The sequence below is a fragment of the Toxotes jaculatrix genome, chromosome 8 (genome assembly GCF_017976425.1).
Source record: "Toxotes jaculatrix isolate fToxJac2 chromosome 8, fToxJac2.pri, whole genome shotgun sequence".
In the NCBI taxonomy this organism is placed as follows: Eukaryota; Metazoa; Chordata; class Actinopteri; family Toxotidae; genus Toxotes; species Toxotes jaculatrix.
In genome coordinates this window covers 7,036,269-7,058,432 of record NC_054401.1, presented here as the reverse complement: position 1 = coordinate 7,058,432, position 22,164 = coordinate 7,036,269, and positions in this window count along the sequence as shown.

The window sequence follows — 22,164 nt, the reverse complement described above, 5'->3', positions numbered from 1 at the left end:
AGTTTTACTGTGGGTGGCTCATGTTGTGCTGAGTAAGACAGTGCACCCACTAAAAATTGTTCAAAGGCCTGAAGTCTGAATTCAGTAAGACCTAATTCAATTATGCCCTTTGATCTATTTTATTAGAGCTGTCATGCACTCACTGTTAATTTCAAATACATGTTTGAGGAATTGTTTCAGGTGGATGAAGTGTTTGGTTTTTTTTTTTTTTCTTGCACACTGTCCTGTTTGTGATTATGTGTAAGCCACTGTGAGTATCTTTCTATTTGTTTGAAAATGAAGACCAAAATAGTGTCAACAAATTAGAGTAAATATAGGGAAACAACAGAATAAAGAGATGAAGACTTACAGTATATATCTCCTGACCACCAATGGGCCAAACAAACAGTAATCACAACAACATCTGAGTTGAGATGAGGCCTATGGAACCACCAGGCCTTCTGAGGATAGTATCTATCTTCGTTTAGGCTGTCTTTAATAATTAACCCAATACATTTATTTATTACTCTCCACCACGGATATACCCAGGTGAGTTGAGTTTCTCTCGGGATGAAAGCTCAGGGGAGGGAGTGGAAGATTCCTCTCCTTTTTCTCTTCTATCTCTTGCTTTGCATCAGTGTTTGTAGCCCAGAGCAGAGGAAGCCAGGAAAAAACTCAGATTTGGCCTCTGTCCACCTTACCTGCAAAATATCCTGCATCAGCATATTTTCTGCAATAGGCCAAAAGCAAAGAACGACGGGGAAAACTGGAGAGATGGAAGCTATGACGCTAATTTGCTGATGTATTCTAAATAGTCTAATATCTATTTTCTTTTAAATGGCACATGGATGTGAAATCTCTGTATAATATATATTACTTAGAGATAAGATGATTCATTTACTCAGTGTGAAAGTCAAGTTAGGTAGTTAAACTGAAGAGTGGCCCAGTGCGATACCTCTACTCAGTTTCAATATTTGTTAGATCATAGATCTTCAATCCAGCCACATGCTGTGATCAAAGACTCCTTTCAACTTCAACCTATATGGAAAACCAAAGCATTTGCAAAGACCTATGCATAGGTTTGAAAACTACATGTGTTCTTGGTGTAAAAGATATGAGCCAAAAGGTGTTGTATATACAAATGCATATACAGTATCATTTGTAATGTGGTCACTGATGTTTATGTTTTAACATATGTCCATCCCTTCCTGGGTAAAGTATCTTCTGAACCAAATTCAAGCTGAAATATATTATTTTCTGTGATCTTGGTATATCTGGTGCTCATCTTAAGATCCAACCACAACTTGACCACATGCCAAGTGGGGGGGTGAAACCAGCCCAAACAGGGAAGAGCTTAACAAATTAACACTGCTGCCAAGTCCTGGGAGGGAGACAGAGGCACAGCGGCTTAAAGAAAGAACTAAAACCCCTGCTACAGAGATCGAGAAACCCCAGAGGGTGAGGGGTGAGGAGGAAGAGAGAAATAATAGCGAAGGTGGGTAAAAGCATATTGAGAGAGGAAGCAGAGGGTAAAGAACGAATGAGATAAAGAGGCAGAGGGAGACGGAAAGAGTGAGAGGCAGAGCAGAGAGTACAAAAATGAGGGAACAGAGGAGGCTTGATATGATTTCAATGGAATGTTTGTTGACAGTGCTCCGTGGCCCGGGGCCTTGGGATAAATGATTGAACACTGCGCCTGTCAAAGCCAGAGGATTTCTGTGGGCTTGTGTTTCTCGGCGCGTTCTTTTGCTGGAGGGAAGGTAGCAGTCAACTAATTGACACAGAATTAAGCATGAAACACACTAAGCGCAGTCCTCTTCTGCCATGGCTGGCCTCTCCACCAAAGAGGGGGCTCCCAGCCAGTTAAAGGCTACAGAAGAAACACATGAGCACACACAAACACACACATATGCTCACATTAAGATGAAATCAGACACGTGCAAATATACAAGCAATGAATGCATCTGCAAAAAAAAAAGAAGATAAACATCCAAGCAGATGGCCCACTATTCGATTACACTAGATTAGTAATTCAACATTTTAACACCCACATATAAGCAAGTGCACACAAGCACATTAGAAGAGGCAAAGAAACAAGGGGTACAGGAAGATATGCACAGAGTACATAAGCAAACAGGATAGACTTCTTCAGTGACAAATTGCTCCATGAGAAAGTAATCCTTCAAGATTAACAGTGTCATTCTCTGCCACACCTTGCATATTATGCTCAGGGGGCTACGATCTCAGCTGCGGGCTTCTTGCAAATGGCTTACCAGGCATGTACTTGCACTAACTGTTTTTTCCATGCTCTGAAAAGCAAAGCACGTGAGAGAGACTAAACTTAAAGGAGGACAGGGCAAACAATCAGGAGGGACAGTTAGAGGAAAGAAATTGTGAAGGAAGAGGGAAAGAGAGATAGGGATCCACAGCATTGTGCACAGGTATACAGGTGGGCCTTTGTTTTAAGCTCGCCTGTTACTGAGCCATGCATGGGTGGATTAAGGTTGAGTGGGGTGGACCTTTAGCTGTAAATAAGCAGCACAGCCTGCTGTTGCCCAGTCAGTAACACAGTGGAATACAAGGAGTCTCACCTCATTAAAACTTGGAGCTGTGACAACAAAACAACATGACTAAGCAGTGGGTGTATGGGGTGGGGCACTTTCAAAAACAGAAAGCGAGGGGAGGGGCTCGTGCACCTCCTACAGAGGTTCTGGCAATGGTCTGGGCAGTAGCCGTATTAGGCAGCTCTCTTTCCTCTCATTGCCACTGACTGCATCACCATGTGAACGCCTTTGTGAACGAGCCAGAGACGGGAAGAGAAAGGGAGAGGTGCTGAAGAAGGGAAGGGAGGCTGTGGGGTCAAAGGGCCAACCCCATCCTGCTGACTACCAACCAATCAGGAGGTGTCCTGTGCTGTCTTGGAGGCAACAGAGGGGGTACAAAGGAGGAGGTGAAGAAGAGGAGGAGGTAAGCATGGAAAGAGGGAGGGTAGGTGGACTGCGAGGCGGATCCCCAGGGTCAATTATCCTTGGGAAGGAGGTACTGTAGCCAACACTCTGCATCTCATTTGCAAGGCAGCAGCAAAGGTGCACCTGAGCACGGCTAGTGAGCGTCTTGCCATAGCACCAAGGCAATTAATGTCTCCTTTCAATGACATGTGCTTCTCAGTGTGACAGTGGCTGGGCAGCTGTGGGCTGGGCCAACTGGCTAAAAGAGAAGGCCTTAGCGATGCCTCTTGTCTTCCCACAGAGACTAATTTCAGGTAGAAAGCCTCGCCTGTGTTTCACCTACAGTCTGAGTTAGAGTTTTTTGGGTTCCAGCCTAAACGCACACACGCACAAATAAATGCACATGTACAAAAATATGCATGCCTAAAATGACACATGAGCGACTACAAATCACACAGTCTCTCATACATCAGCACAGACAGTGTTTTTTTGTATCCAATCCAATTTTCACTTATTTTTTAAATTTTTATTAACACACATACATTCCTGGATTTTTACAATAAAAAAATAAAAAATAAAATTACTAAACATAAGAATATTCTAGCTTACTCCACTTACATCAATCCACATTCAGACATTCATTCACCTATGAAACAGGTTCAGCAGCTCACCAGCATATGGGAACTATACCCCATGCATGCTTTGGCTTATCAGCTGCTGTTAACTGTCACACACATTTGCCAAAAAGGTCAGTTACATGCCCTAAGTCATATACTACATATACATGAGTAACAACAAAAGTAGGCCTCCGGAGGCTGCAGTGCTTTTTACCCTGACACAATATGAAAGACAACTTGTTGATAATTTTGATGTACTTAGAGCTCACTGGGACAAAACCCAAATGCAATGCTCAAGGAAAGCTCATGGAATGCTTCGAGTGGAAAGTGATCACGCACAAGGTGGTATGCATGTGCTTAATGTTTGTAATACATAAGTGAAAGTTTTGGCCTGATAGTTGCACTAAAAGAAAGGCCAGGGGCTTTGACAGAAACATTAGAAATCATCCTCTGTGGACCATGAATATAAGCAGTGAATTTCATGGAATTCTGAGCAATATCGGTGAGATATCTTGCCCTGGATAAAAGTTTAGGATGGACAGATCAACAGTCTGAACACCATCAACATTCTTAAGGCTCAACATCAAAAGGGCAAAAATATTTCGGCTTCAGATCCTACACAGTACAGATTGTGTCTGTACCAGCTGGTGTTGATATTAAAGGAAAATCATGCAGAAGAGTAGTTTTTATAACAGAATACAATAGGAACAAAAATCAGTATTGATGACACAGAACACAGTGTGCCCTCAGGCTCTTTTTCCCTCTATACCCACATCTGTAAATTAAAGACAAAGGACTGAGGAACACTCAGATGGGAAAAAGATGTGAGACTTTAACAGCTATTTCTGAGAATCCTCTTTGGATGAACATGCCCTGAGTATTATAGTGTGCATATGTGTTATATTCTTATACATATATCAGTAAAACAAACCTTTAAAATGTACTACTAGTACACGCTGTGTTGAAAGTAGATGTATGTTTTTTTACAGCGCTTGTTTATCTATAATAAAAAAAATAATAGAAAATTTCAGAATCCAAAGATGATGAGCCAAATGTGTGGCGGCCTTTTTAAACATTTGTTGATTTTAGCTCTGTTAGGAATATCAAAACTGTATGGAAGATTAAAGAGTATGTATTACTTACACACCAATGTCAGCGAGTGTGTTACCATGTAATCAAGTCATGACCTTGTATGTGACCTCATTGCCGCAGGGCATTGCAGCTAGCAAGGCTAACATGAGGCTAATGAGTGCCATTCATTGCATTTGGGTGCAGAGGAGACATGCAAGCACACACACACACACACACACATATTCAACAGATCCATCCTTCCGATCACTGCTCCCCATAGCCCTGGAGCTCACAATGAAACCCAGTGTCTCCCTCAGTGGGTAGTCTGTGCTCTCCTCCCTGACCATTCCCACTCATCCGAGACAGAAATAGACATCGCTTTGCTTCCCTGCTCATTCTCCTAGTCAACTTGTGCTTGACACACACTGGATGAATGACTACTTCCTCCTGCTCGCCTCAGTCGACTACTGAGGTGCAGTTCCGAGTTGTCGAGCTTGCCACTGAGAGAGAAAAAGAACAAGGGAAGTTGGATCCGACTCGCGATGCAGAGGTGGGGAAGAGAGAGAGAGAGAGAGAGAGCTCATGTGCTAGTTTCAGCAGACACATCATGCACTCACACAAACACACACACTTACAGCAAAGCTAGCTGGCTTTTGACAGTGGCAGAATTATTATGGCGAGGTGAATATTACCCCCGTGGGACTTCATTTACCTCCAGCATATTCACTGAGTTTCTCTGTGTTTTACTGCTCCTCATAATCCAAGCCAACCAAACACATACACATGCACACATACTTGCACTCGTATCACCATATCACACACTATTTTTATGTCCATGGGTGTTGTCAGGGTTATTATAGAGATCATTATGGGATGTGGATAGTATTCAGATACCCCCCTTCCCTCTCCAACTCCACCCCCTCTTTGTTACAGTTATGAATCTTGAAGACCTCTTATGAAAGGTTACCAAAGCTGTCCTATTCCCGCTTCTATTTATCAGTAAAGCATATAGAGTAGTCAAACACAAACACAGACACACACATTCACAGAGGCAGTTTTGTATTTTGCAACTTGTGTTGTTGTAATTCTCCTCTTGGTATTTAGATGGTAAAGGTCACTGATGGACTTCTTTTGTTGTGCTGTTTGAGGTCTTTTTTGCCCATTGTGTTAACAAGTCATTAAAAATTGAGGGAAGTAAGGCAGGCCAGGAGACATTGCATATGTTTGGAAGCATTATTATTATTAAATAATCATGTTTGTCTCCTAAATTGAGAGTGACTCATGCCACAATATCAGTAATTAGATAAATTATTGATGGGGTAGCGGGTGGGTGAGAGGATGGTCGGTGGTGGAAATGGAATTGCCAAACCCAATTACTGTCTTTTTCTCAGAGTGGCCCCATTAGGGTTGTCACTTAGACCACCAAATGGCGGCACTAATAAAATCGCAACTAGCACTTAACCAGCTTAATTAATAGTAAGATGATTAATATTTTAATTGTGGCGAATTAAATACTGTTCGCACTGAGAGGGAAGCTTTACAAGAACAGGCCGACGTCCTATACTCTCTGCTTTACAATGTCGAACATGTCATGTTTCACAACATGCCTTCTCACAATGACTCTAATGTAAAGTAGCGCCAGCCACGTGAAAAGATGTAACAGAGTTTTAGTGTAGAAAGACTCATAACTTTTCAGTAACAAGATGACAGATGTGATAGAATTTTCCTGCAATTTTCATTAACTGAAAATGAAATTACTAAATCAGTTGGGTGAGGTTTTGCATATAGTAAGTGAACAAGAGAGTCACAGCTATGGGCAAACTTGTCCACATTTACAGTGTATCATGTTAATCCCACTTAGTTAAATCTGATGTGGAGACATTTGAAACTTTTTATCACTCACCATACTTGTTAGGTATTAGCAAAAAGTCTCAGATGCAAAGTTTTAATACTAACTGAAAATATAATCTGTGCAACTATATACCATGTAAAGTTTTTTTTGGATGGAAGTCCTTACAAAAGGTTGTCCTGTGTTCTTTTATGTGGCAACTAGCTGCATAAATTTTAACAATTTGAAAGTGAGATAGTAGTTTTCTACTTCTGTGCTGCCCTCTGCAAAAAAGGACTTCAAGAACAGACCACACCTGAGCAAAACAATACCCCTGGGTGCATGTCTACCATCAGCACTATGAGGCACCTGCACACACATACACACATTCACATATGCCACAGTAAAAAGCGACTATCCCTCTTCCGCTAATACCCATCAACCCCCTCTCTCAGGAGGGCATGGTGTCTTCCATCCCCAACATGAATAAAACAAGTTGTTATTCTTTTCTAGATAAACACCCTCCAAGTGCCCGCAAACAAGAGGGGGAAGCAACGCCAAGCTTTGGTTTTCCTCCAGCAACTGCAATGGAGATGGGCTCCCCAGACACTTGCTGGGCTCTGCAAAGTGGTCCTACACTGTACAAAGTGTCTGCTTTGCCAGAGGCACAGGATGGAACTTCTAAGCACAAACAAAATCTACTAAATACCTTGCAAGGCTTGCTCGCCATTTGAACAAAGCCTATTATTCATTCACTTTGTCAATTCCTTATGTACATGGTATTATTACTCAAATTCCCCAGTGAGATTTGAGCTGTTGTTTGTTCATTTGAATCTACAGAATGACTCTGCTGGTAAGTGAATCATTAGGAAGCATCACTTTGGCCCAGATTTGACAAAGAGGCTGGGAAGGTGTACATTAGCCAGCGGAAAAGGTTAAGCATGGTAAAATGAGAGAGGAAATGTGGCGGACAAATTGAGAAATTAGCAATGTGCGGGTGGGAAAAGTCTCGGAGGACCTGGTGCTGAGGCGAGACCTATTATGGCACATGGCACCCGGCAGCTGGGTGGGTAATTATCATCATGTGTTTAGCAAGGCGCCCTTATCCAGGGCAACATATATGACTTGTGCTTTAACCACTTAGTTGGCCCATTTAGTTCTGTGCTGCGGTGTGTATGTGTGAGTGGGGGGAATGAGTGCAGATTATGAGTATGCTGCTTTAACAGTAGGCAGAATTTCTCCGCTGCGGGTGCTGGCAAGTCAGCCATCACTGGCAGCTTGGACTGTGATGCAGGTGTGTGACCTGTACTGTGGTGCCAGGGTGGCTGAGGTGGCCTTGCTGTGAATAGGTGTAGCTTGATGTCCTTGGGGAAGGTGAGGAAGTGACCCCATGAAGATCCAGCTGGAAGCCTGGTGAGCAGGGGGCCCAGATGTGTGTGCCTGTGTGTATGCGTGCATGCGTTTACATGTGAATGTGAGTCTTTTAGTGTCTTCATGTGTACCCACTGCCAGCTTGGTAGGAAACAGCTGGCTCCCACCATCTGCTACTGCTCTACATCAGCAGCCTCAGAATGTGTATATACTGTATGTGTGTGTGTGTGTGTTTTCCATGTGTTGCTATCTTTTTTTCCTTTAGTCTTATCCACAGTTAAACACATAAATGCAATATCAAACTGATTCCAGAGGTTGTAATGTGCTGGAAAATAAGCAATGTAAGATCCAAGGGTCCACTTCAAATAGGAGAAAGAATACTTTTTCTGTCATTTATTTTCAAAATTTAAAGAGAAAATCCAGTGGATTTATGTTTCTTTGAAAGCTACACGAAGACTATGTAGTGAATGTTAGCTTTTCCCTTTGGTTGTTAATCATTTGCTCCAAGCAAGCCTACTTTATCGAACAGATGCAGGGAAAAGAGAGAAGGATTGGGAGGTTGGGGGGTTAGTATGCTAAAATCCACCCAAAACAAGACACATGAGACATACGGTTCTAGTGTTAATTAGGGAGCCAATATTACAAGATAAATCAGAGATGGAGGGAAGGTTTGGAGGAGAGGGAGATAAGGGAGGAGGGATAGAGGAGGGGGAAAGGGAAGGAGGGAAAAGAGAGAGTGAGAAACAGAGGGAGAGGGAGGGCCGGGTGTTGATTTGAGCAGGGCCTGGGGGCAGCCTACAGGGCAGAAAGGGGAATGATAGACTGGCTAACCAGGCGTTGATCAGGCCTGTACATCTCTCCTCCTTTCATCAATAGTGAACAACTAAACTGGCAAGAGAAAGTTTGTTAGCTGCTGGCTTATTTGCTTTAAAGTCAACGTTAAACACCATCAAGTGTCACTCGATTTTAAGCTAATCAATTATGCATTTTGATATGCTGATGGCTGAAACTGTATTTTTATGGATCAGTTCTCAAAAGCATTTTCTTTTATGAAAACTGATCCCATCTGCACTACTTATGCACACACACTGCCCAGCAAGTATCATGTTGTTCACAGAAGACAGTAATGAAAAATGATGTCCCTTTACCTCCCCAAATTTCAAGTCTAGCAGCGCCGGCAAAAGTGAGTAATCTGTAATCGGAGCGATGTGGAGGAGTGCAGCGCTGCTAATGCGACTAGACCCCGCTGTTCTCTGAGGAAGACAGCGCTGGAGGGGAGGAAGAAGAGGAGGAGAAGGAGAGGCAGAGGGATGAGCAGGAGGAAGGACACACACCGAGGCAGTCGGGGCATCGCTTGCTCCAAACATGGCAGAAGGTACGGAACAAGGCGCTCTGTGTGGGCCCCATTATTTTTACTCCCCATTCTCTTTTCTCCTCTCTCCTTTTGAAGACGGCGGGATTTTTCTCCTCCTCCCTGACATAAAAGTAAACAACGTTGCCTGCAGGCACAATTTTCCCAGCAACACAATAAAATGTGCAGTGAATTTATGATGGTCATCCATTAGCTCTTACCAAGGAAACATCACCCGTATCTGTCGTCCATCATTATAATAGAGGGTTAATGCACTGAATTTACATAAAAAAGTCATATTGTCTGCATGAATTATTTACACCCTCAGCTGTTTTTTCCAATTTCCCTCTTTTTTTTTTCGTCTCCGTCCTCTCGTTTGTGGCGAGGGGGATTTTGGTCCAGATTCTCATGGAGAAAATCTGACAGTAAATTCCGCCGTGAGGTGGTCCTGTCGTCGCTACCTCTCTGTCCCAATATTTCTCTCCCTCCCTCCCTTGTCCCATCCCTCCCTCTCGTCCTCTTCTTTTGTCTTTCTCTGTGAGGGACACCAAGAGCTCAGGGCATTGTGATGTACTTGTTTATGGCCCCCTGGTTGTTATCAAGTCAATCAACACATGGAAAATATTTCACAGCTTCCCACTTGTAACCACTGTAAGTTTCACTAGTAATCAATTAGATTATCAACTTTACTCAGCATAATATAAATCTGAGCACAATTAAACACAAATTTTAAGAATCATCATTCATTAGTCCAGTCCATTGTTCACAAGTCTATGTTAAAGTTATCTAATTCAGTATCACAAACCACATGTTACGATGTTAAGATTTTTTCATCCTAATTCTTTGGTGGCCTAATCTGGTAATGCACACACAACAATCACAGTGCCAGTCGTCCTACTGTAAGTGAATTATCCTGATATCACACCCCTGTAATGAAGGCTTGAACAGCGCTAACAGTTGCCTCTCAGACCCCGGGGAAAGACTCAGTGATTGAGCAATTATGACAAGCTCAATTACTGTCATCATATTATCATAGCTAATCCAACTCCGCCATGCTGCGCCTTCCACTGCACTGATCACAGCGCCTTTTTCACTGTCACTGAGGTGAGAAAGTGCTGTCACTGACACCGCTTGTGTGCCCATGAACACGCTCAAATGAATATGTGGCAAATATGTCAATCCACTGGTGCCTGTCTCCGTTTCTATCTTTCTACTCGATGTCTCTGGGATGGATGTCTTAATTTTTTCTAATTCCGCCTGACAGTGCCACAGGCGCTCTTGCGTACTGAGCTAAATTTGTGACGCGCCTTGACAGAGTGCGGGTTTTGTAAGTTATCCTCTTCCTGATACGGCTAACACGCTTCTAAGCAACAATCACAGTGGCAGGCACCACTGTAGCGCAGCCGCAACTCCTCTGGCCATGCAGTGAAGCAAGTGGAGGCTCACAGTGGGCTGGAAGGAGTGAGAGGGGTTCAGAAGTAGCTAAGGTAAAGGAGGAACCTATACAAATCAGTGACCTCACCACCTTTCAGGTAATCCCCCAACAGAGGGAGTGACACAAGTCAGTCAAGCAGATGTAGATGAGGAGCTCAGTGTTGAGGAAAGTCAAAGACAAAACTTACACAGAGCAGGTGTTTTGCAGAGACAGTAGCAGAGATGCCAGAGGTGTGAGGGGAGGTGAATGGATCAATTGGAGCTGAGCCTCAGGTATAACCCATTCTCATCCATATAACATCCCTTTATACAGCCTCTCCCTCCCCTCCACACTGCTAACATTGTGTGTTTTCTTCCCTCTGTGCTCTTGTTTATTCCTCTCACTGGTACACTCCTCCTAAGGGGCCTGATCCCTGCTTGCCTCCAGGCCCATTTCTCAGTCCTGTTAAGGAGGTGGGGATTAGAGGTCAGAAACATGGCCACCTCCTCAGCCTGCATCGATTGCTGTCCACATGTTTCAAGGAGTACTGAAGGCAAAGAATGACCTGTTGAGGTGTAAGGTTAGGTTGGTGACCTAATGACTTCCTCTGTGGTCTTTCTTGTCTATCAGGCAATTCTCTCACAAAAGGTTTTTTGTTTCAAGTTCTTAAGGACTTATAGTAAAAGCGTGAATCCAAGGCTACGTAAAATCAAAACATAAATCTATAGTTCCTACAAAGGGTGACTTTTTGTATCTTTGGTTGAAAATTTGAAAACTAATGCAAACATACCAGGAATCATACCTGGTGTTTGGATTTGGAGCTGATGTCTCAGTTAAACTCTGTGGTTGGTTGACCAATTTTCCTCTTCACACCAATATACCTATTGTATACTGTACCTATACTGATACCTTTAAACTTCAGATCGACAAAATTTTTTTGAATGTATATATCATTCTCGGCATTCCCTGCAGGGCAAGGATGCTTTTTTTTTATCTAGAGGTTCATCTTTCAGATACTATAGATGTGTATGCAGATATGCATACACATTATGCCATATGCATGTCTGTATGAAAGGTTAGTAATGCTGCAATAATCAAATAGCAAAACAATATGTAACCAAAGAAATGTTTTTTGTGAAATATCATATGTTGTTGTACTAATCAGTTTTGCGGAAATTAATATGGTTTAGAGTTGTTAATTTGTTTTCTGTTTCTTTCATTTTTTTGGTCATGTCAAGTTTTTTTTTGTTTTGCTTTTTATTTATTTATTTTTTATTGATTTTGTTTGCTTTTTGATATAATGTGCATTAAGTTCACTGCTTGAAATTTCTTATTGTAAACTAGAATTATGTTGATGGTGATATAAAGTCAAGTTGTGTCAAGTTTGAAATATTTTTTTTGTAAACAGGAGAAAGAAAAAGCACAGCTACCACTGGAGCACATTCTCGCAACTTGCCAGGAAAGTAAACTAATCACTCACTTTGAAAGTATCCCATGATGCTGAGAAGTGCTGAGAAGAACACAAGCAGGTCAGCTTACTGTACAAATAGGGTGGCAAACAAATTTGCATGTCAAAATTAAAAATCAATGTGTTCCACCTCACCTAATGACCAATCTCCCTGCTGCTACACTTGGGCTCTGATTAACATTCTGGGGGGTTCAGGCGAAAATGTTAGAGCAAAGCATTAATCTCTCTCAGCAAAAAAGCTTGTATCTTCTGACAGGTGGGTCAAAGTTGCCGTTTAATCTAGCCCATAATTTCTGAAATGTGCTGACAGAGTGTATTTTAATACATTAAAACGTGGCCATGTTTGAGAAAGCTCAAAGCACGACACCTCAGCAGGAAGCCTATGTCCCTGGCATGTTGGGGAAATGGGAGGAATGCAACAGAAGCCAGAGGAAAGCCTCAAGAAAACTGCATCTGGGAGAGAACACAGTTCGTTTGCCTTCATATGACGTTCATGCATTTAAGACCTTATTTTTGTGGTTATGATGACAGAGTCTTACATGAAAATAGAAATTGCATAATATAATTATCCCTTACTGGTTGCCAATATGGTTGCTCTTACTTTAACATAAAGATCAGCCTTAGTTTTACAGTTTTATAATCCTAATAAAATCCAGGCACTAGACTGTAGATTCTAATTGCAGATCAAGTTCCTTTTTAAATTTCAGCAGTGTTGATCTGAAAAAATACTTGGATTTTTAATCAAGCCCTTAAAGACCCTAAACCTGCCGCGACTATTTATTTGTTCGATGGCCTGCACTTGACTTTACTGGCCATTGGCAGGGAGGTGCCTTCAGAGGTGTCCTGCTTGCCTACTGAAAAATGTGTCTCTTACCTCTTGCCCAACCTAGTGGAAATAATATCACTCTCACTGAGAGATCATGGTGTCAGGGTGAATTGTCCTGCAAAAGATGGGGGAGATGGGAGACATGTATTGATTTTTCATTTTGTTGGGGTAAGCAAGCATGTTGCGGCTGGGCGAGGGTGCAATGAGGCAGACAGAATGTGCTAGACTGTTCTTCCAGCTTGTCACCCGTGAGCTGTGACTGCTGAGAGACACCTTGAAAACAATTATTAAAAAAAACTATGAAAACACTGTCAATATCTGCTTTTTTATATCCTTTTACATTCAAAGTAGTGCTTGGCATAATTACCCATCCAATAGCAATATTCAAAGCACAGTGAGCTGGTGGAGAAAATTTGGCCCAGGATCCAAAGAGGAAACTCAGCCAGCATCACCCCAGATAAGGATGAGCCAGAGCTAGACAGAGCTGGTAATCGTACACCATGCTGGGTCTTGCAGGGCGGAAATACTTGTCAAACACATTACATGATGCCACAGGTCACAGACGCATCCCAGCAGTCCAGCCCTTGCCTGACAGCTACAAACAATGAATGAATGCCAAATTTAACAACCTCTGTTAACCTTACTTGATGTGTTCAACTCAAACCATCTGAAGTAGTTCATCAGTGCACAGAAGAAAGGACTTGATAAAGAATAAGAGTGATTCCTATCAACTCCTCTATGTCCCTGCTCTCTTTGACTTTGCAATAGAGGACCCTGGTCTCAGTTTGGGTCGTAACCTACAACATATCCTTCTTGGTGTTCCTGTTATTGTGGGACACAACAAAATGTCTACAACTCATTCTAGAACATGGAAGGGTTTAGAAGCCCTAGCCAGTTCACTTCCTGAATATACATGGCCTGTTTAGAGTGCATTGTGTGCTCCTCCATCTCTACATCCTTCTGCTTCTCATATTCCCATCACAGCTCATGCATTTTGTTCATCGCCTCTGTGCTCCTCATTTGCAAAGGCTATGGTCTAAACAGTGGTCAGAGACATGACAGACATTCAGGGTGGAGAACACAGCGGTCATCCGCTGCCCTCTCTCCGCTCCAGTCACCTTGATGACCGATACACATTGGTCTCCAGCTCTCCACCCCTCTACGCTACACCATCTTCTCGCATGTCTGTGTTGTTAGGGTCAGAGTTGAATGGTGACAATATGAGCTCATCAGTATACCTAATATTTCCACCCGGCACTGGCAATGTCCTAAATATTAATGCGAGCCAACCCCTTTGTAATGCCATACAACAAAACACTGGGTGCAGAGAAGATGCGGTTGTGACAGGAGTGGAGTGACTGTCATTTGTGCAGGTCAAAGAGAAATATATCACTAAATGTACGTCCAAAGAAGCCACACATTTAGAAAAGGCAAACTTATTTTCTGCTGTATCTAGGCTGTATATACAACAACATATTTGAGGTTTTACATTCAACTCTCAAACATGCTCAGGACAATGACAGTAATGATGCACTTTTAAATCATTACAGATGCTTAAAGGAAAAAACAAGGATTTTTCTTGTACAACCTGTCTCATTCTCCAGCTGCTTGGCTACCAGCTCACTGATGAAGTCCAGTCATATTAATTCACCTTATAATGTCACGGCAGACTTGTATTAATATGACTGGACTTCATCAGTGAGCTGGTAGCCAAGCAGCTGGAGAATGAGCCACTGATTGTGTAGCATGAATGAAATAGCTGATGATCATCAGCTTATGCAAACATGACTTCATTGCGTTCACTGACCTAACACTATTCTCCATTTTGTATTTATTACCTAAACCAGAAAGTTAAAATAAATACAATCAAAATACTGGTAATAATCCACGTCACTATAAACAACAACAGCAAGCCAAAGCCAAAGTTTTATGTTTACATCAATTAAGTTGGTAAATACAATGTTTCTATAACTGGGAAGAATGATATCTAAAACTAAAATATATATATATATATATATATATATATATATATATATATGGTCCAGGTGGTGAAAAGGGGGATTTTGCTTTCATGATGCTATTTCAAAGAACTTGCCTGCTTCTTTGTTGGAATTCTTTCTTCTGTTAGAATGGGTGCAAAGCAGTTTTTCTTCCAGCTGAAATAAAGTTCCACCAATCTAGCAATAAATCAAATTCCAATCACAGCGTATCAAACTTTGAAAGGTCTCCAAGATCACAAGAGTCTCCTCACACACCTGCTAGGCATGTCAGTGTTTGGGTGAGGCTGGGTACGTTATCATAACACACACGCACATACATACACCTGTGGTACTTCCTGCCACTAACGCTGTAAGTGTTCCAGTTTCTTTCAGACAGAGGGGGTGAGAGAGGTGAGAGAGGGGGCAACCCAGCAGCTGGTTACCTTGGCTGACTCTCACACCTGTTAAAGAAGGAGGCACATATCACACTATATTACAGTGTTAACGGGCTGTAATAAATGGCTGATGCAAGCACGCAGTAATGTCCAGCACAGCCTTGGTTTCTCCTGTACCTATTCTGCCATTAGTGGAAAATTCATCAGCCATTTAATCCGAAAGCAGAGACCAGAGCTCATCTGTGCCGTAAGAATTTCTACTATGCAAGTTACAAATCATTCATGAAGACCCACTTGTGTACCATACATGTCAAAATCTTACCATTTGACAAATCCTTGCTGTGTTTTGGAGCAAAGGATTCTCTTTTTTTATTTCATAACAGAGACTCAAAGGGAAATTGTTTTTAAAAAGTAGTTCAGATTCGTGTACAGAACACTTGAGGCTCAATTTGTCAAATTCACTTTCTTCAGAGCGACAGGGTATATTACCCTGGTGAGCAGCCAGGCTCAGCACAGAGACTGAAAGTGGGTATGTGTGTGTATGTGTGTGTGTATGTGTGTGTGTATGTGTGTGTGTGTGTGTGTGTGTGTGTGTGTGTGTGTGTGTGTGTATTTATCTATATAGTTCAAGATCTATAGAAGGTTTTGTGACATAAAGCAGCCATGTCCTCTTGTTTATAAAACTTTTAATGTCATGTTGCATCAAATATCTATATATCTATATAACTACATATCTATATATCTATATATATATATATATCTATATCGATAGACAGATAGATGGATAGATAGATGAATGGATGGATGGATGGTCAAGGTGAGGCTAACTTTATTTTTATAGTAGTTTTTTAGTAGTTTAATCTATCACATATGTTACAAATACACAACCATATGTTTTGCATGTCAAATGTTAGTCTACAATGTAATTTCTAACTATGGGTGTCAAATAAATGCACTTGAGCATAACTCAAGATTACAAGATTTTAGTACATTAGAACTGTACTTGAAAATACATTTATTTACAGACAGTTCTCCAGTGCACCTCTGTGGTGGCGCTGTGTGCTTCCTGCAAAGCCAGCATTCATATTATATTGTATGTACACATTTGCGATAACTTCTGCGTGTCCGAATTTCAGAATATGCTCCAGTGGTGTCTGCCCTCTATCACCTGGTCCATGGTTTGCAAATACTGCAGTGTGTGTGTATGTGTGCATGTACCTGTCTGTCCAGGCCTTGCAACAAGCCCTTTCCTAGTTAGTGTGTGTGTGTGTGTGTGTGTGTGTGTGTGTGTGTGTGTGTGTGTGTGTGTGTGTGTGTGTGTGTGTGTGTGTGTGTGTGTGTGTGTGTGTGTGGTGTGTGTTTAATAATGCATGGCCCCAAGCCCAGGACGGGCCCTTTGATAAAGTACAGCTCCGCGGCACATGCATAAGCAGCTCCAGCCATATGCAGAAAGCGGAAATTGATGGTGGAGATAAAGTCTGTGCTGCTGCTTCTCAGTGTGTGTGTGTGTGTGTATCACAGAGAAAGAAAATGAGGAGAAAGATTTATGGAACATATCAATGTCTATATGCAAGTGTTTGATCAGGTGGCAATTTGGGGCTTTTAGGATGAGTCTATGTGCTGTGTGAACATGTCTGGAAATTGGTACTTTTTGTAGTGTCTGATTAGCTAATACTGTGCAAGCAAGCAGGTATGGAAATGCTCATGTACAAGACCTGAAAGCATGGTGTGTGTGTGTGTGTGTGTGTGTGTGTGTGTGTGTGTGTGTGTGTGTGTGTGTGTGTGTGTGTGTGTGTGTGTGTGTGTGTGTGTGTGTGTGTGTGTGTGTGTGCGTTTGAGAGACAGAAAACTGTATGAGTGAAAGAGGATGAGTGTGTTTGGGTTTATATGTATCAGAGAAAAGTGTCTTTGTGCTTGTGTGTCATGGTCGGCCTGGTAGATTCTTTTACAAGTGTGTGTTCCCGAGTATGTGTGTGTAAGCATGTATTCTCTAAAACATACTGCAGAAGCCTGATGAGCTGCCAGTCAAAGTTGAAAGGAGTAAAGGGCCAGTATGGGGATCCAAGGTCACTGCTGACCTCTCACCCGTCTCAACATGCAGCTCTATTACAGGCAGGAGGGCAAAAATGAGGCCCAACAATCAGAAACAAGCTGGCAGAGTATGCACATACATGCAAACAAGCCTGTGTCAATTCATTATCTTTCTCTGGCATGCATGACCCCAGACCCTTTCAAAAATAATACTGCTCTAACTTGCGCCCTTTTTTTGACTTCTTGCTCAACTTCTTTTCCTCTTCTCTCTTCAAGTATTTTCTTACTTCACACCATTATTTTCATGTTTTAACTCTCTTTCTCATGTGCCTTACTTATCAATTTCCCTTGTCTCGCTTAGTTCTGTGAGTTCTGAAGTCGTCTAGCTCATCAACACCGTCCAAAGCTGTGATAGCTCAAACCTCTCTACGCCTTGAGTCATTAGACATGTCGCGCTCTCTTTATCTGCCACCCACTTTCCTCACCTCCTCCCCTCCTCTATTCATCCACCCACTCCCTCTCTTTTTCCTCCCTTGCACCGACTGCCACCCCCTCACCCAGTCATAAAGAATAGACAGTCAGATATACAGGAAGAGAGAGAAAACCCTATCTCTTTTTGTTGCAGCTTTAATTTACTTTGTACATTAATATTTCAGGGCCCTCTGCAGGCTTGGTGTGGGAGCCAGTGGGAGCTTCTGTGTGTGTTGATGCAAGTGTGTGTGTGTCACATTCCAGCTGTAGGAGGGGAAAGAATTAATATTTCAGCAAACCTTATTGGAGGCCCCTGTACCAGCCCCACCAAACCACCATGGCATGGGTGCACGGTGGTACACCGGCTCACCTTGCTGCTCCAACCTTTGTGTCTTTGTGCTCCTGTCTTCTATTTCATTCTTTCCTCTCTTTACATTTCAGTTCTCATTTTTGTACATATATGTCTGTATTTATGTCATCTCTTTAGGATAAGCTTTGATGCTTTTGAAAACAAGCTTCAATATAAGCGTTACAACTTGCCACAGTTATCAAACAAGTGACACTAATACTTTTAAAATGAAGGACTGAACATAGTTTATACAAATGTCAAACATCAAGGTAATATCGTTTCTCCTTTTCATTTTCTGTGATTATCTCATGTAAATCCGTTTTTAAGTTATGTTATGTCCTTCCTTCTCCTGCTTGCCCAATAAGCAAGTATCTGACTGATCCTTTTACTTGCCCAGTCTGACTTCTTTTTAGCACCCAGTTCTGGGTGAATACATTTTCTCCCAACAAGAAGCAAACCTAAAACTATCATGGCAATACTGAAGTTTGTAATAAATTGGAATTATCCTGTTTTTAAAGAGGCCCATATTGGGCAAGATGTGACCTCAAACAAATGTGTCCTAGTACATGAAGGTGCAGTGTACCGAGAGAAGAAAGACCAATAAGCAATTTGGAGGAGTTGGAATTGGATTTTGAAGTTGGAAGAGGATGATGAGGATGCAGGGGCAGCTTTTATCACAGATCAGTGGGTCTCTGAGCGGGGGTCTCCCGGTTGCTGCATCAGGGGCACCCGGCAGGAGGCCATATTGAAATGAGGTGCCTTTCCCGAGGCTCTTTGCCACCCCTGACATTTGTGTGTGTGTGTGTGCGTGCGTGTGTGTGGAGTGTTTAGGGTGATGGGTGGGGGCTTGTGTTTCCGCCCAGAGACCCGATTGCCTCCGCTCCCCTGCTACTTGTTTCCCCCTCTTCTACCCCAACCCGCCCTCACCCTCCTTCGATTGGACCCTGTTTCTCATTTGCCTATTCATTTAAAAGCACAAAATGCCTACTGAGATCCAATATGGGGCTGAGGCAGGGGGCACGAGTGGGCCCCCAGCAGGGGTGGAAAACACAGCAACAACACGATGAGGAGAAGGAGGAGGTAGAGAGTGAAGGAGAGAGGTGGAGGATGGCCAGACCTCCGACAGAAGGTGGTTTCAAATGTCTTCCTGGCTCTCTTTTTCTTCTTTCCATTCTTCATCATCCCTCCATGTCTCTCTCTCTCTCTTTACCTTCCATTCTTTCTGTCCCTTTCTTTTCTCTATTTCTCTGTTTTTCCTCACTGATGCTCTCCTCACTGGGCTAGTGCTGAGACTGGGAAGTGCAGCCCGTTTGACCCTGCTGCTGAGATGAAGTAGGGTTCGAACCAGACCTTGTATGTGTATGTGTGTGGGGGTCTGTTTTCTAAGAAACCACCTCTGTCCACCTCTCTGTCATTATTTCACTCTCTCCCTTCCCTTTTCTCTAGCTCATCTATAAGACTTTCAAGGCTCTAAAAGCTGAAGCAGGGCCCAACTTCTGAAAGTTCTTCTGTGGGTTTGAAAAGTCAAAGAAGATAACACTTTGTATAAATGCTAAAGGAAAACATGGTTAGCCCTGAGTAACAGCACGAGCACTGTATGACATGTTTTATGCATGGCCACTGGGTCTCTCAGGTCGGGGAGTTTCACATCAACAAAGTGTGGGAGTGTGGCTAAAGGTGAGAGGCGTACTGGCAGAGGGCGTAGGGGCTGAGGGGGGAGGAAGCGAGACGAGGTGCGGGTCGAGACGAAGAGGACTCAGAATAAACAGTTACTGAGGGGAAACAATTTCTGAAAGAAATGGGATTTAGCTGTAATAAAGCACCCATTGTCAGTAGACAAATACAGTCCCAGAAAATCTATAAAAGAGTATAAAGAGATTTTTTTTTTAATTGACATTAAACGTAACTGCTATTTTCTACCTGAAAGCACTGTTGCAATTTTTTATTTTGGTGACTACCAGCACTTACTCACCATTAATTTGTTCTGTGCAAGCAATGATTTGAGGACAACAAGGGGGTTAAATGATGAGAAATATGGTTAATGTGGCAGTCTGGCAAATCAGAGCAAATAAAAATGACTGAGCACAAATGTGTCAGTCATACCATCACAGTTTGCTGAGTGGTAGAATTTAAGAGACAAGGAGAGCCAGCTCTGGGTGAAACGTGGAGATTAAATATGAGAGTCATAATCTTATTGTAAAACATTTATTTAGGAGCTTAGATTGTGTTATTGTTTTTAAAAACTTCACAGCAATCTTTAAAATTTTGATCAAAGGCTCATTTTGTAAGCTTCATTTAAAATATAAAATATGTTTGACTGATGAATTTTATCTTTTTTATTTATTTATATTCAAGTCATTATTTACCGTGATCTTTTAATCTTAACCTCTGTGAACAAGTCTACCTTGTCAAGTCTGTTTCAATATGAGTGCTATAAATTAATCACTGATCATCTTTCTGACATTCAGTAATGATGAATGAGATCTCACTGCGATGGTGGTTTACAGATAAGTGTGATAAATTAATGATACGAGTGCTGCAAAGAGCCACAGCCATGCGTAATGCTTGTGTGTAATGACAGCTGCTCTGGTGCAGTCGGTGAACCTCGCCAATGTGGCACAATCCGTAAAAGTGCACTTCTTCGGACCTGGTTTAGCTATTTAATATCTTTGTGCAATACATACAATACAATTCATTAAGTGTTTTATATGCTCTTTTACTGTAATCTTTGTGACTTAAGGGTCTTCAAGGCATGTGATAAACTCAATATCAACTTGTTGTGATTTGCTCAAGCTTACTCAACATAAGACATTATCAGAATTACTTATTTCCAGCAGAAATGAAATGTGTGCAGCACCTTTCATTCAATATAACGTGAGGATGGTGGGGCTGTTGGTGCTCAAGTTTATCTGACAAACAAAGGAGACTAGTAAGTACAGTATCTGCCAAGTAGCAGCTGGGTCTAACAACACTCAGAACACTTGAACAGCCTGTTCTCTGATCTCTCACCTTCTTCTTTTATCTGTTTAAGTACACATAAAAACACAGACTAACACACTGCACCGGGCTAATTGCAAAGGCGATGCAATTTCCAGATCATAAACAAAATCAAAGAGAGCTGCACTTTCTCCCTTCCACGTTCTTTCTTTAATGTTATTCAGTAAGTGAATTTGGGTCCACCTCACAGAAACACTTCTCCTTGTTGTAAAAAACCACATTGTTCTCCTTTGCTAGAGGAAACCATAATGGAAGCTGTTTAAGAACCAAAATTACGATTACTCAGCTTTCTTTTCTAAACTGCAGATGGTAGGCCAGCACCAAATCTAAAAATTCCAATTTAAATGGTGATCTAATTGCTTTCTAAATCATAACCATATCAAAAGTGAAAGTTCAGGACAGCATTTTATCTTTCTTCCATTCCGCCCCCTACAATACTGTATGTGGTTGCTTATTTCAGTGCTTTCATTGATGGCATGTCTCATGTTTATATTCCAAGAGAATATTTAAAGTGGTCAAAATGGTGAAAGCAATGTGTTTAGAACTACATTGTCCCAAAACACTGCAATCAGGAGATGATCTTACATATGCAAAAAAGGCTGTACAAGCAGACCCCATCGCTTTCACGTATGACAGAGTACCTTTCCCTGTTGAATACATTAGAGGACTCCAGCAAATGAATGCCGGCTCACTTCCCCAGCACCACGGCAGCCAGAGTGGAAAACAACAATTCGTCCCCATTACATTTTTCATCATACCCGTCTATGCAGATATCCAACTCCCCACCCATGATGATGAGACAAAGCCAAAACACAGATCTCCAACCTATAGTAGCTACCTACACACTATATTTGTGCCTACACCTTGACACTTGCAAAATACCTCCATGAAAATCCTGAATGATAAGCGCTGGGGTTAAGATTCAAAGCCTTGAACACGCAGGATCCCCAGGAGTAAAAAGAGGGTGGGAGAGAAAGAGAGACAGTCAGCAGCAAACATGAGCAGATGACGCAGATGACAGGGATGTGGGGTGGGGATGGGGTGGGGGTAAGAAGGACATCTATCCCCC